General features: G+C 45.4%; 1 protein-coding gene across 2 annotated transcripts in view; it reads right to left on the bottom strand.

Moving 5' to 3' along the window:
• Nucleotides 1-15,893, bottom strand: part of LOC110504439 (dystrophin-related protein 2) — a 225,489-nt gene that overhangs the window by 87,977 nt on the left and 121,619 nt on the right. Inside the window, exon 1 of one of the 2 annotated variants that reach the window (XM_036969699.1) lies at nucleotides 1,010-1,440. The exons of the other annotated variant lie outside the window; for it this stretch is intronic. The gene's annotated coding sequence lies outside the window, so the exon portion shown is untranslated. Of the gene's footprint in view, nucleotides 1-1,009; nucleotides 1,441-15,893 lie in introns of those variants that run through there. 2 annotated transcript variants of the gene reach the window in all.

Raw genomic sequence — 15,893 nt, 5'->3', positions numbered from 1 at the left:
CCCCCACCCTTGAGTGCTGGACCGAGTAACCTAACCTTCACACAAATGCAGGGTACTTTATATAGCTGACACTAACAATGTTCAGCCATGGTTGATTCAACCCCCCTTATGCAGACCAAGGAGCATCATAAACCACTCTGGGTTCATCCTGTCGTTATTTTGTATTATTAGGGCAGCAGGTAGCCTAGTGATTAGAGTGTTGGGCCAGTACCCGAAAGGTTGCTAGATCGAATCCCCGAGCTGACAAAAATCTGTCATTCCGCCCCTGAACAAGGCAGTTAACCCATTGTTCCAAGGGCATCATTGTAAATAAGAATTTGTTCTTAGCTGACTTGTCCAGTTAAATAAAGGTTAAAAAATGTGTATAATAATTGCAAGTGGGTTGTTCTCTTAACCCCTCCCTGGCTTAGATTTCCAGATGCAAGGATGATTTAGAGACAATTAGGAATTGTTCTAAACTCCTCCTGGCTATCTCGATCTCAGTTACACCCACCACATCTTGTTTATATAATGCAGTCTTTAACTCATTTGTCAGCTCAAGCCATCTCCAGTGACCATACACCCAGATTAGCTACAGGGAACTAGAGTGGAGCCCATGAAAACACAGAAGTAAACAGAACACAAATGCCCTATTTGCTAAGTATTAATTGCTAACTATTAATATCAAACAAACCAGGTAAATATGTCATTTTCCTATCACAGTATTTTCCCCAGATGAGAAATAAATCAGATCAATGACAATCCAAGATAAGATAAACAGCTTTACCTCATCTCCCAGACAGACGACAACTGTTCAACTACGCAGATAAAACTGCCAGCTGATCAAAGAAGTGACAGTAGTTCTAACTTCCTTCTGTACGCGTACATACAACACCCTCATAATAATCTCCAGGTTTCAACACCACCACTTTTCTCAGATCAGTCTCTCTGACAAGCAGCAATACAGTATCTACACTACTTCACTCTCATTATGAAACCATAACAGAGAGTTGACAGTTACCGTGCTTACCTTGATATATTAGAATCCCAACCGAGAGAATCCCTCCAGGAGCTACAGCAGTGCTACGATAGTGTTCCTCTCACACTGAAGTTCCTGTGATTTTAAGAGGGGTTCCTCACTATTCCCAGAGTGACATTTGTCCTGTCTACAGGCTGCAGAGAATGGAGAGAATGCTGTGATGACTGGTGATGAGGGTGTGGTGGGGACACACAGAGAGACAGAGGCTCCCTCTCCGGTCAATGAACTTATTGTCACTGCACATTCCTCATCACACCAACCTGGTCCTCTACTCCTACCCACTGGCACTGGAAAAGGCCATCTGCCCAGGTTCCAGCCGGTCAATGCCCTTCAGTGACATACAGGCTACAGCAGTGGTTCCCAAAAGGTTTTGTTCTGTGGTCTATCAAAAGCTTTTAGGAATTTCCCTATGGCCCTTCAAGATGAACAGCGAAGGGAGCCTTGTGACATCACTGCCGAAACAACACACCCTCCTCTTTGGAGAAGAAACAATGGGCTGGAGCTCTCACATGGGTTCAACTGCATAGCTGCTTGAGATTGGGTATGTACTCTCCTCCTTCCTCTCCTTCCAGAACAGAGAAAGTGACTGGCAAAAGACTAATGCCATAATCCAATCTTAAACCAGTAGAAAGGGCTGTGAACCACCAATGGGTCCTGATCAACCATCTGGGAATAATGAAGAACTGACCACCATGCAACAACACACAGGGCTGAGCAACACACACAGTGACACCCAGCACAAATCTCCCTCGCACCACAGCCAGTTTCCACTGGGTAGTGGCTTAAGACTCTGTGGCTGCGGATTTGTGACACAGTTTAATAACACAACTTTGGCTAGGACAACTAAATGTCAGGCCAACACAGAGTTAGAGAATGGGCTTCCAGGGGGTACAGTTTGTGGGGGGGATCCAGTGTATGCGTGTGTGTGTCCACATGTCTGTAGCAGCTGCCTGATGGGGGTTAGCGGTGCCATTACCCCCTTCTCTACTGGCCTGTACCCCACATCCCACATCCCCCCCAACGGCCACCAGTTTAAGCTAACCGAGTCGTCAAGAGAAAACACAGCAGCCATAGAGCTTACTGAATCCACTGCTGCTCACACAGGACAGAGGAGAGAGGGGCGAGAGAGGAGAGAGAGAGAGACGCTCGCACATGCTAACACACGCACACACAAAAGTACACAAACATGCTCACACACGCACATAGGCACACGCACAAAGTAGGTGCCCACAGGGCACAGGCTGTCAAAGTGGAGATATTCCCCCTGAAAGTGACAGCAGCCCTCCCAGCTCTGACTGGTCCTTGGATGTGATTTGTGACGCGAGCCACCAAGAAGAGCAGTCAGGAGAGAGGATATGTTCCCCCACCCCCCTCCTACACCTCCACCTCCACTCTCCCACCGAAAGATTTTACCCTCCAGTCTCAATTGTGATCCTTCCAACACTATTTCAATGACAAGTTTATGGGCGCTCTGCCCTTGCTGCGTTGGTTACTGAAGAGCTCTGCATTTTGAAATTAGACCCCCATTAGCATTAGCAGTCATTATCCCCTATTTAAGGCTGTCTGACTGCCTGGCGGTGCAGAAGAGATGTTATTGGAGCACTTTCACCCAACACTCTTCTCAATGCGTCGTTAACATCAGGTGAACATGTTTTATTCATATACAGTATCTGTGTGCTAAGCTCTGTGAAGTGCTGGAGGGGCAGCAGTCAACCTTCAACTGACTATGTGATGACTGTGTGTGTGTGTGTGTGTGTGTGTCTGTGTGTATGTGTGACCTTTGCCCCTGCCCTCTCCCCACAGGTTCTCACTTCAGAGGTGACATTCAGTGGCCGGGTGGGGCTGGAGTGCCATTCATTTTGTTGGAGATCCACAAGGACCCACAGTGTGGATAGTCTCTCCAGCGAAGAGCCCCTCTGGCTTCACTCCTCCTCCACTCTTAGCCCCCTGGCATAGGGTAGCTGTACTGTAACTGTCACTAGTAAGTCCCAATGGAGATTCATTTGTGATCTATGCATTCGCTCTGTAAATATATCAAGGTCTATCTCATAACGACTCAACATCACCTTATGAACCTAATAGAGCTAAGTAAGCTCAATGATACATGACAGCGTTCATCACAATATCCTCATACACTGAGTGTACAAAACATTAGAAATATTGAGTTGCACCCCCATTTGCCCTCAGAACAGTCTCAATTTGCCAAGGCATGGACTGCACAAGGTGTCAAAAGTGTTCCACAGGGATCCTTCTTCAACCTGTCTCCTCCCGTTCATCTGTGTGTATGTATGTACAGTGGGGGGGCAAAAAACTATTTAGTCAGCCACCACCATAATTTGCAAATAAATTCATATAAAATCCTACAATGTGATTTTCTGGATTTTTTTTCTCATTTTGTCTGTCATAGTTGAAGTGTACCTATGATGAAAATTACAGGCCTCTCTCATATGTTTAAGTGGGAGAACTTGCACAATTGGTGGCTGACTAAATACTTTTTTGCCCCACTGTATGTATGTATGTATGTATGTGTGTATATGTGTGTATGTGTGTGTGTGTCTGCCTGTGTGTGTGGGTGTATCTGCCTGCCTGTTTGTATTCGGGGGAGATCTCACACCGAATGGAGGTGTTTTTACCGGGAACTAGATAAATGTGTGTGTGTATGCCTTAGCCCATAACGTTATCGTCCGTGTGTGTTCCTGCATTCCACAGTGCTCATTTTCTAGTTGGAGATTGTAATTTATGGTGATGCCAGCCATACACTATGCAGTAAAACACTGGATGCTTATGCAACTGTCACAATGTGGGTCTGGGAAGATTCATGTTATCTTCTGTTTAATTATATTTATGACTAATGCTGTGAGCTGCTGTGAGTCTCTCTGCTGTCAAGCTGTGGAGATCTAAGCTACAAAAGGTTCTTAATAAGGTTGAGTCGTCGCCGCAATAAATGCACCAGTCGGATGAAAGCTTGTCGGTTAAGGATTGAGATGACAGCTAAAGTGATATATCAAAGACGAAAGGTACTGTACTCCTCCAGGATTTGTGTACGATTAAATGCACTTTCTCCTCCATATGTAAGATCCTTCCCTGAGAGTGAATTGGTGATGTGATTCTAGAATATATATTGTTTTTCCTTTATTTAACTAGGCAAGTTAGTTAAGAAAAAAATTATTATTTTCAATGACAGCCTAGGAACAGTGGGTTAACTGCCTTGTTCAGGAGAAGAGTTTTACCTTGTCAGCTCAGGGATTCGATCTTGCAACCTTTCAGTTACTACTCCAACGCTCTAACCACTAGGCTACCTGCCACCCCAATATCAACATCAAATTAAAACACAGTGAAAACCCTCAGGCTTAAAGCATTGTGGAAGAAAAATCACAAAACAAAATGATCGTATTTGTTAGCTCAAGTACAAGTGTAGAAGTAATTAATTTGGTGGATTAAAGTGCCTTTCTTAATTCAAAAGCAGATTGCTTCCTGAGTAAACGAGCTTTGGTGCACCTTGTGCACATTCAAATGATCACTGAGTGCAACACCGACCGTGGTGGAACTAAGTGGTGGAATCTGGGAGCAAAGGAAGGCAGAAAAGAAATCCAATTCCACTGAGGGTTCAATGAGTCACACACTGGGCAATATCCAATCTGCTAGGACTGAGAATTAGGTGCCCTGACAAAATCATTCTCCGAAGTGATATTTCTGTCAAAGGAAAACATGTTTTATCTATCAAAGTGCTATTAAGGTGCCGTGCAATACTCTCAGCCCTGCTGAAATGGCAGCACTGTGGATATAAAGTAGCGCGACAGGCAAAATAGTTTAATATGATTGGCAGCAATAGGATTAAAATAACATTTCAATCCATCTCTCAAACAGATTGTTACAGCCTCCCGCCTTGCCTTTCTAATAGAACCAGAACGCTTTTAGGGGATTAGTTGGAGGAATTAGACTATTCATCTCATTGGAGTTGACATGTGGGCCTAAGTCTCATTGTTGAAGTATTCAACATATTCATATTACATATTTCTTTTAAACATCAATGCATCAGACTAAAATAAGCTTTGAAGTGAGAAATATGGGTTCTCTGGGAAATTCAAAACTACTCTACAGTCACCCAGTAAAATCATGCACTCCTCTCATCTGAAATAACTGTTTTTCCACAACAAGTGTGCACTCTGTTTAGACTTAATTAAAACAAAATTAATACAAATAAAAACATGCACCTCAGCTGCGTGTAAGCAAGTCTGAAAAAAAAAACTCTACCCTGCTGCTGCTACTTTCTAAGAGCCAGCCACGTGTGCTGAGGGAACACTTGATTCAGAAAATAGCTAATTTGCCAAACCCCAATTGAGATTATGGCTAATTAAGACGAGTTTGTCAACAAAGACTGTAAAGTGAAATGTTCCATCAACACCGTACAATGCAAGCGCTGCACATCACAAAGACTTCCATTTCACAGCCCCAGCCCACCACACTGACCTAGCACTCCTTCTGCTTTTCTATAGGAGGTCCCTGCAATGTTTAGGCAAACAGCATATCGTGGTAATGTACCTAAAGAACTGATCTGCACACCAACATTAAACTTGAAAGATGAATAAGGAAGAAGGAAGGAGAAGAAGACGAAGAAGGAAGGAGAAGAAGACGAAGAAGGAAGGAGAAGAAGACGAAGAAGGAAGGAGAAGAAGACGAAGAAGGAAGGAGAAGAAGACGAAGAAGGAAGGAGAAGAAGACGAAGAAGGAAGGAGAATAAGAAGGAGGTAGGAGAAGAAGACGAAGGAGAAGAAGGTAGGAGAAGAAGGAGAAGAATAAGAAGGAGGTAGGAGAAGAAGAAGGAGAAGAAGAAGGAAGCAGAAGAAGGAGAAAAAGAAGAAGAAGAAGGAGAAAGGCGAAGAAGGAGGAAGGAGAAGAAGGAAGGAGAAGAAGGAGGAAGGAGAAGAAGACGAAGAAGGAAGGAAGGAGAAGAAGACGAAGAAGGAAGGAGAAGAAGACGAAGAAGGAAGGAGAGTAAGAAGGAGGTAGGAGAAGAATAAGAAGGAGGTAGGAGAAGAATAAGAAGGAGGTAGGAGAAGAATAAGAAGGAGGTAGGAGAAGAAGAAGGAGAAGAAGAAGGAAGCAGAAGAAGGAGAAAAAGAAGAAGAAGGAGAAAGGCGAAGAAGAAGGAAGGAGAAGAAGGAGGAAGGAGAAGAAGAAGAAGGAGAAGAAGGAGGAAGGAGAAGAAGGAAGGAGAAGAAGGAGGAAGGAGAAGAAGAAGGAGAAGAAGAAGGAAGCAGAAGAAGGAGAAAAAGAAGAAGGTGTTAAGGCTTAATATTGATGCCGTTGCAGCAGACTATTGAGTACACAATAATAGGTACCACATGTGCTAATGACGGATACCGTCACCCACAGAAATAAAAGTCACGGCCGCCAGCAGCTCTAATCAGTGAGAAAGTGATTTTAGTGGCTCACACACACAAGTTAGGTTCATTTGAAAGCTGGGAATCTCATTAAAGTGGAGACAAAGGACTTGTGACAGGGTCTGGTGTGACATTTGGCTCTCCACTCGCCGTCCACACTGGCAGGCCTGTCAGCCTTGTCACTTCCTATTTGCTGAGCCGGCCACAGAGATTGTGAGAGACAGGAAGGAGCCTGGTGACAGCTTGTTGTTAAGTAAAAAGCCAACCATGAATTATGAAAATGGGTGAGAATACTGCATTGAACTGCCCAGACCATCATTAACTGACAAACAGTTATAAATGGTAGGATAAGTGGTACTGTAATGTACTGCACCTTGTACTGTTCCTTATACAGCAATGTACTGCACCTTGTACTACGATGTACTGCACCTTGTACTGTGCCTTGTACAGCAATGTACTGCACCTTGTACTGCGATGTACTGCACCTTGTACTGCGATGTACTGCACCTTGTACTGCGATGTACTGCACCTTGTACTGCGATGTACTGCACCTTGTACTGCGATGTACTGCACCTTGTACTGTGCCTTGTACAGCAATGTACTGCACCTTGTACTGCAATGTACTGTACATTACAGTTCAATGTGCCTTACTGAGCAATCCTACTGTACAGTATGTTCTGTTTCTAAAGAGAACGATGAACCACGTGTCGAGATGCAGTCAAAACCAGAAAGACGAGTGAGAGACCCAAAGTTTTCCTAGTTAGGTCAAATGGTGAAAAATAACTCCTGGCCTTAACCATGATAGAAGTTACTACAATTGGAAAATAAGACTTGAAGAAACCATGACGAAGACGAGAAGACAAATGTGTTTTTCTGGTCGCATAAGGCAAAACATAACATTCTCATTGCCTTACAAACTCAATCTAATTAAGGCTCATACTAATCTGATGATCAAGAAAATAGGGTCGTGTCTGTTTTCCTCTAATTACCAGAAACGAGTCTAGGCACACAGAAAAAATGTTTACTATAATTATTTATGAAAGTCATGACAAGACATACAGAAAGGGAAAGAAAACAAGACGCAGACTGAGCGTAATTCTATGCACAAATCAAAGGAGTCGCATAAGAATATCAAAGCACCAATCACTTGAAGCCTTCGGTAACCCCAATAGAAAATCACACTCCTGGGTTCAGACCCGGGTTCATGCTCGGGCTGTGCCACAGCCGGCCGTTGCCAGAAGTCCCATAGGACGGTGCACAATTGGCCAAGGGTCATCCGGGTTAGAGGAGGGTTTGGCTGCGGGGGCTTAACTTGGCTCATCGCACACTAGCGCACACTCCTTGGGGCGGGCCTGGTGCCTGCAGGCTGACTCCGTTTGCCAGTTGAATGGCGTTTCCTCCGACACATTGGTGTGGCTGGCTTCCGGGTTAAGCTGGCGGGTGTTAAGGAGCGCGGTTGGGCGGGACATGTTTCTGAGGATGCTTGACTCCACCTTCGTCTCTCCTGATCCCATTGGGGAGTTGCAGCGATGAGACTAGTAAAACATTTGGGAGAAAAAGGGGGAGAAAATAAAGTAATACACAAAAAGAATACAAAAAACACATTCACACTCAAGCATAATGTTCAAGGCCCTGCCTGGGGTTGATTTGTTGTGCTTTAGGAAAAGGGTGAGATGGAAAGAAAGAGTCATTTGTTTCTATGACATTCATTGGGTCTGTTTCAATGCACTAACGATATGCTAATGATGGAGGAGAGCTCATCCTCAGTATGTCTGAGAACATATTAACATTTTCTGACTTCCTGTTACCCTCAGTTCAAAGTCTGGTAATTTGAAGACTTGACTATTTCTGGAATTTTTCATAAAAGGGGTAAGGACCCCCAGACCCCTCTCCCTCTACTTGGCATGGGGCTACAGGTTTGGATGGTTGAGAGAAGTGTAGGCCTCAACACATTCCTAAAAACACTGCCCTTTGGCACAGGGAAAGTAGGCAGCAAGAATGGACGGAAAGTGACATTTAAGAACAGTTCTTTGGAAATGACATTCATTGTTGCCAGAGTTGAAGACACAGTTGTACACAGAGGGCGGTATTCTGGCCAGTCTCTGATAGAAAGGTCCAAAATGAGGCATGAAAGCTTCCGTTAAATTGGTACACAGGACTAGGAAAGAGTGCAACACAAGCACTAGCATGGAGGGAGGGCCTGTCGTTAAGCAGAAGGAAAGCCAAAACACCAAAGCTACAGCCTCTGAATGTAAACCGTTAAGAGTACATGAGAGAAAGGGTAGAGCACCGTTTACAATGAGGTGCAGGTACACCATGGGAGAGTTTAATGGAAAGAGCCCACAGCCACAGCCTGAACACCATGCCGTTACAACAAAATTAGTCAGATGAACGGCAGTATTTTGTCTGGGAAAAATAGTTTTATGTAACCCCCAAAGAAAGGAAAAGTGGCAGAGAAATAGAACAAGAAGAAGTGAGAAAATGTGGACAGTTACTATGGCTACAGTGCCGTTCTCTCATCATCTCCCTGTCATTATCCAACTCTGTATCGGACCTGTATGAAAATCAGTCAGCTTATCCGCATCATTTGATGAGCTGCACATAACAAAATAAAGCTCATTGAGACACAAAGTGTCAGTACAATGGTTATTGTATGAGGCAAACATTTACCTCCCACCAGACCAGTGGAGGCTGCTGAGGGGAGGACGGCTTATAATAATGGCTGGAACGGTGTGAATGGAATGGCATCAAACACATGGAAACCACGAGTTTCATGTATTTGATATCATCCCACTCCAGCCATTACCACGTCCTACCCAGTTCAGGTGCCAACAACATCCTGTGCACCAGATTATGGTGTTTTGGCAACGGGGGGGGGGGGGGGGCGTTGGATCTGCTTTCTAACAATGGGAATACAGTGGCCTGTCAAGCTGTCTAGCTGCATTTACTGGTTTCCTCCAAGCAGTTTACTCTGCTCTGCCTGTCCCCGTTCATGCCAACTCATCCTGAAGTCAGAACAAAACACAGAGAGCACTGAGTTTAACACGAGCAGAGAGATCATAGAATAACTATGGCCTGCTTTTCCACCCAAACCCACAAGGAAACCAAAGGGACATGTTATTCACCCAGCTACTTTGATATCCATACGTTCAAACGGATGATGTCACATAACACTGCAATACATTCCTGCTAGGAAGATTAGTTGAGAAACACTTGATCTCTCTGATGGCCTGAAAACAGAGGGAATGAAGCATTTGGTAAAGCTTTGCTGTTGTGAATCAAAGGATATTGTAGCAAAAGTTGGTTAAAGCTGGTGTTGTTGCTGGGGCTCATGTCTCCAGGCGAGTCATCTCTTTGTGGGAGAGATAAAGAGGAGAGATAAGATGATTTTGATTAATGGCTCTTTGGCTATGGGATGCCACAGGCAATGCCTTTCATTGCAGATCTTTCATTTGGAAAACCAGAAAGAGCACTGTGTTCCCTTCAACTTGGCCCACCTGCATCGCTACAGAGAAACAACCAAATGAGCAAGAGAATAAATTCCTCCTTTTCATTGGTTGATTCAACCATCCAATTACTGGGAATGTTGTTAAACTCTTCTGAATCGAACTCAAATCCTCAATGACACTAAAACATACACTCCCCTCCGTATCTATTTGGACAGTAGCTAAAATGAACAGTAGCAGTTAGTTTTCGGTTTTCCCCTCCCCACTCAGACCAATACCAGAAAGTCCTAGCAAAATTCTTGCTTGATAAAATTGCTCATTGCTAAGAAGCTATTTTTGTTCATTTTTGACCATTTTAATTGAAAAAAATCACAGTAAGGTACTTAATTGTTATCCAAAAATGATTTGAATAGAGATATGAACATTTAAGAACCTTCATTTTTTTTCCAGTGTAAGCTACACATTGAAAGTTGAATCTTATAACAATATGCGCAAGCACAGCTCAAAACATTTGTGCAAATCATCCACTGACATCCATGGCATCTGTGTATGATTTTAGCAAAACGCTGGGTTCTGTTGTGTGTTTCTAGGCCTGAGTGTTTCCAGCCCAGGGCCTTGGCAGAACAAGTCCTTAATCATGTTTCTAAGCAGACTCATAAAGCACGGTGAAGACCTCCCCAGGGAACCACGCTGGGTAAACAATACCCTCGCTTTGTCATGCTGTTGAATTAGGGGATCACTACACGCATGTAATTAACATTTGTATTTGACGGAGGACAATAATTCATATTTGTTAAATGGAAATCGAGCAAACGTCTCCTGCTGAGAAATGGAGAGAAATATGGAGTTGATATGGAGTCGGGGGGTTAAACTGAGAGAAGACAAAAACAAGACTCATTTGGTTGTCCAGCACCAAATAATAATCACAAAGAGCAAAATAAGCCAAAAATAGACAACTAGGGTTCCACATTTGGTACTAGTGTTTCTTTAGGAGCAGGCTGGCACTGGCAGTGTCTGTGTCTCTGTGAAAAGGCAGGAGGAGAGATGTCTACTGTAGGAGGGAGAGCGCTGACTGGTTGTGATCAGTCGTTCCTTGTCTTTCCAGGGAAAGTCTGCATGTTGCAGGAGATGTGGGTGAGCTGATGAAAAAGTGACAGAGTGATATATTGTGACTGCAGTGGTAGAAATTCAAATGATCTGTCCTAACCTTTTGGGGTGGTGTCTGAATGTTCCCTGGATAAACTAAATACAATAGACAAAGTCATTTAAATACAGCAGAAAGAGGGAGAGAGTGAGTGAGGGTTAGAGAGTGAGAGAGAGAGGGGTAGAGAGAGAGAGAGAGAGAGAGAGGGGTAGAGAGAGAGAGAGAGAGAGAGGGGTAGAGAGAGAGAGAGAGAGAGAGGGGTAGAGAGAGAGAGAGAGAGAGAGAGAGAGGGGTAGAGAGAGAGAGAGAGAGAGGGGTAGAGAGAGAGAGAGAGGGGTAGAGAGAGAGAGAGAGAGGGGTAGAGAGAGAGAGAGAGAGAGAGAAGAGAGGGGGGGGGTGACTGAGCGCACGCGAGAGAGAGAGGAGGGGGATAAAAACTTTGAAGCAGTAATGCCTTCCTGCCTGGAGGCAGTAGCGTTCTTCCTCTTCCTTTCTCCTGAGCGAGGGGCTGTTTGAGTGGCTTTGAAGATCACAGTGATACCAGCCAAGGCAGCCCAGAACAAGACATCTCTCTCTCTCCCAACATCTTTCTCCCTATGTATCTATCTTGCTCCATCGCTCTCTCTATATATCTGTCGGTGGGGCTCTCTTTCTCCTCCCTCCTATCCTCATGCTCTTTTTTTCCCCTCTTCCCTCCATCTCTCTCTAGCCCTCAACCCTGGGGAAGAAAGAGAAGGGGTAGTTTGTTTGGGAGTTTGTTTCAACATAGTGTCCACAGACCACCCATCACCACCATTACGATGCACTCAAGGATGAGGTAAAGGAGAATGAGATAGAAAGAAAGTGAGAGAAAGATGGAGAGAGACAGAGAGCGAGAGGCGCAGAGGAGGCTTAGTGGTAATCAGGCAGACCAAACCCCACAGGAGGGTACAACAGATAAACCAATCAGGGGTTCTTTGAAACATAACGATCTAAGTAAGTGAGAGAAAGACAGAGAGAACAAGAGGAAGAGAGGCAATGTGTGTGAAAGACAGTGGGTGAGGAAGAGGGAGAGAGAGAGGAAAAAAAGAGTGTGAGAGAGGAAAAAAAGAGTGTGAGAGAGAGAGAGGACTTTTTAAACTTTGTCTTTTTTACTTAAACAATCTCATTTAATTTAAAACTCACCCCCATCCCCCTTAAAAAAATAATATATATATATCCTGTACTGTATACATTTACCATACTCACCTTTCTATCTACCACATTATACAAACCAACATCACAATACCCACTCCTACAACTGTATATCCAAAACATCTTCCCCAGCTATACAGACAGCCCCCCCAACACACCATATCTCCTCAAACATCTCCACACATTTTATCATTTTATAGAACACAAACCTGAGGCGCGCAGAGACCATCCAATTAAACAATAGTAAAGAGTCTGTTATCCCCCCACCTTTGACCCTGTTCCTCCTTGTTAGCCAAATAGCTAACTGTGCATGAGCAAACAAAGTTCAACAAAACACATTTGGCTTTCTCCTTACTCGAATACCTGGATCCCATTATGAACAGCCCAACAGTAAAAACCACCCCCAACCTCTCACACAGACATTTCAACAGAGACATTAAAGGCATTAACCTGGTGCACACAGAAAACACATGAATCACAGTTTTTCATTTTACAGAAAAAACACCCCTGCCCGATTCCCAGTTCAACCCGCGCCAACCAGCTGTTAGTGGCCAGTGCTCCATGAAGAACCCTCCACTGGAGGTCCCCTGACCTCTTTGGTACTGGGGGTTTGTAGAGCCCCCTCCATCTAAAACCCACAATACTCTCCACCCCACATACCCCCTGCCACTGATGTGCCTTCACTCCTGTTAGGCTCCTAATGTTCCTAACCTTAAGAGGTTGTAGAGGGCTTTACCTCCCACATCCTCAAACTCCCCCAGGCTCAGAGTGTTGAAATCTAACAAGTCCTCCAGACCCCCTTGCCAGTCCCCAGTCTTTGCCGTCACCTGCAGTGGCGGAAACATTGGTGGCTCCTCTCCCTTTGGCCGCTGAAACATCCCCCTAACCGGCTCAGACAGTGCCTCCTGGACCTCTCCAGCAGCCTAAGAGACGTTATTCCTGTTTGTTGTGCCAAGACATTTGGGGTTTTCCACCCCTCCTCTCCCAGCAGTCTCAGGTCACCCAGCCTTTGTAAACCAAACCCCTGCCGTTAGTTGCCTCTGCAGGGTGGCTGACTGAAACAATCTCAAAGGGATGGCTGGGTTGCTGAAGAAAGGCTCCTCCCACACCCATAGCACAAGCTCCACACCCCCTTCTCGTATGGGCCTTAGCAGCTACCAGGCCCTCAGCATTGCAGAGTAAATATCTGAGAGACCTGCTGTACTCAGCTTCTCCAGCTTCATGAGGAACAGCTGCCGGTCCAACCCTAATCCGCCGGCTCTCCTCAGCAGCGCACTTGCTGGCTCCCTCCAGCCAACATCAGCATGGTACAGCAGTCTCTGCACCGCCTTTAGCCTGAAAGCAGCCATCCTGCTCTCCAGTTCCACCAGGCCCTGTCCTCCTTCGTGAACGGTCATGTACAACACTGCTGCCTTCAGCCAGTGATAGCCCGACCAGAAGAAGTCCACCAGCTTGCGTTGCAGGTCTGCGAGCAGACCGGCGGGGGGATTGAGGACAGCCAGTTTATGCCACAGGGAAGATGCTACCAGGTTGTTAATTATCAGCACCCTCCATCTATATGACACTTGGGACAGGCGCCACCTCCACCTGGCCAGTCTTGACACCACTGCCTGTGACAGCCCCTCCCAGTTCTTCCTTACCCACTTCTCCGAGCACAGGTACACCCCCAACACTTTAAGCCCTTCACAACCCCACTGCAAACCCCCTGGAAGCAGAGGAAGAGCCCTATCCTCCCATGCCCCACATAGAGCTTTGCTCTTGCCCCAGTTTACCTTAGTTGATGAAGCTCCCTCGTACACCTTCAGACTGGTCTCTAGTGCCTGTATCCTGATCATCACAGAAACATAATCTGCATATGCTGACACTGCTATGCCTGTCACCACATCCATTCCTGTCCAGCACACTCCCTGCAGTCTCCTGCGTAGCAGTCCTAAAAAAAGGCTCAATGGCTAATGTGTATAACTGCCCAGATAGAGGGCATCCTTGTCTAATGCCCTGTCTCACCCAGACTGGACCAATGAGCCCCCCTCCCACCTTGACCATACATGACGCCCCAGCATAAAACAGCTTCACACATGTCAAAACACTCTTCCCAAACATCACATTAAACAGATACTCATGGTCCACTCTCAAAAGCCTTCTCTTGATCTAAAGAGACCAGTCCAAAGTTCACATTAGAACCTCTCGACAAGGTCAACATGTCCCTAATTAAGAACAAGTTGTCCGTGATTGAGCGTCCCGGTACACAATATGTTTGGTCCTTATGTACTATCGAGTCCAAATGGGACTTCAGTCTGTTATAGAGGACTTTGGCAAATATCTTGTAGTCCGCACAGAGTAATGCCACAGGCGTCCAGTTCTTAAGTTCACACAAGTCCCCTTTTTTGGGCAGGAGAGTCAGAGCCGCCCGGCGGCAGCTCATCGGCAACTCTCCTACCCCGACGCATTCACGCAACACGCAAAATAAATCCGGTCCAATTATTCCCCAGAATTTTTTATAAAACTCCACTGGGAGTCCATCGACCCCCGGTGCACGACCGGGTTATCTGGGTTACGGCCTCTGCCAGGTCATGAGACAACAGAGGAATGTCCATTTCATCCCTCTGTGCCAGAGAGCACTAAGGGAGTCCTGCGAACAAGACTTGAGCACACATAGGATCACACACTTCTGCCCTATACAATTCAGTATAAAACGCCACAGTCCGCTCCCGCATCTCACCCACCACAGAGGTCACCCGCCCATCAGACAGCCGTAGACAATGCATACCCTTGGCTTCCGTGCTCTGTTTTTCCAAACCAAAGAAGGAGCATCCATCTCCTTGAGCATGGAGAACCTAGCTCTTACAAGTGCTCCCTTTGCTTTAACCTTGAAAAAACTGCCCAGGTCCCTACGTAATTTGGCTAAATTAGCCTGGAGGCCTACATTGCCTTGCCCCACCACCATCCTCCATCTCACTAATACAACACTCTAGTTCCCCTAATACTCTCCTAGCCTCTGAGGATGAGAGAGCTGTGTACTGTTGACAGAAAAACCAAATTTGGACTTTCCCCACATCCCACCATTGACTCAGACTCATCACTTCGCTGCCCCCACCTTTCCCAAAAGGTCTGGAAACCTGAGCAAAAAATGGCATTGTTACGAATCTCTTTTGGCCCGACAGTCTAGGGGAGATGGTAACGAGACCCGTAACATAACTCATGCAAATTATAAGTGAAAAAGTAAACGTGAGAACGAAATAACCACAGACAACTAAATTACCGTCAAACACATGGTTTATTAGAAAACACACGGTAATGGGGGGGGGGGGATAGAGAGCAGGAAAAGGGGCTGAGCTGGACCCAAGGAAAGAAACAATAAGCATCCAAAACACCCCTAAGCTAGACTAGCCTATTTCAACAACAGCTAACTAACTAACCAAAAATACAGTCGGTGGTCCGCCCAGTTCTAACTAGTGTTTTTAACAAAGTTTACCTACCTAGTGTATGCCCATGGGCGACTTGTCTTGGTTCCCCCTTTTCCCACCAGCAAACAAACACAAACACCATAACCAAAAACAATACTCACAGGTGAGGACAAAGTGATATGGAGGTGCTCAAACAAAAGATGGCTCAATACATAAAGAGACATAGTAGGAGAGGGTGAAACAGAGCGATCTACAGACATATGGCATTTACAGAGAGATTGAGCTCTAGAGCAGACAACTGACAGGGTTTTTAAACCAAGGGAA

The sequence above is a fragment of the Oncorhynchus mykiss genome, chromosome 31 (genome assembly GCF_013265735.2).
Source record: "Oncorhynchus mykiss isolate Arlee chromosome 31, USDA_OmykA_1.1, whole genome shotgun sequence".
NCBI classification, from domain to species: Eukaryota; Metazoa; Chordata; class Actinopteri; order Salmoniformes; family Salmonidae; genus Oncorhynchus; species Oncorhynchus mykiss.
This window is presented reverse-complemented; position numbering and strand designations above follow the sequence as displayed.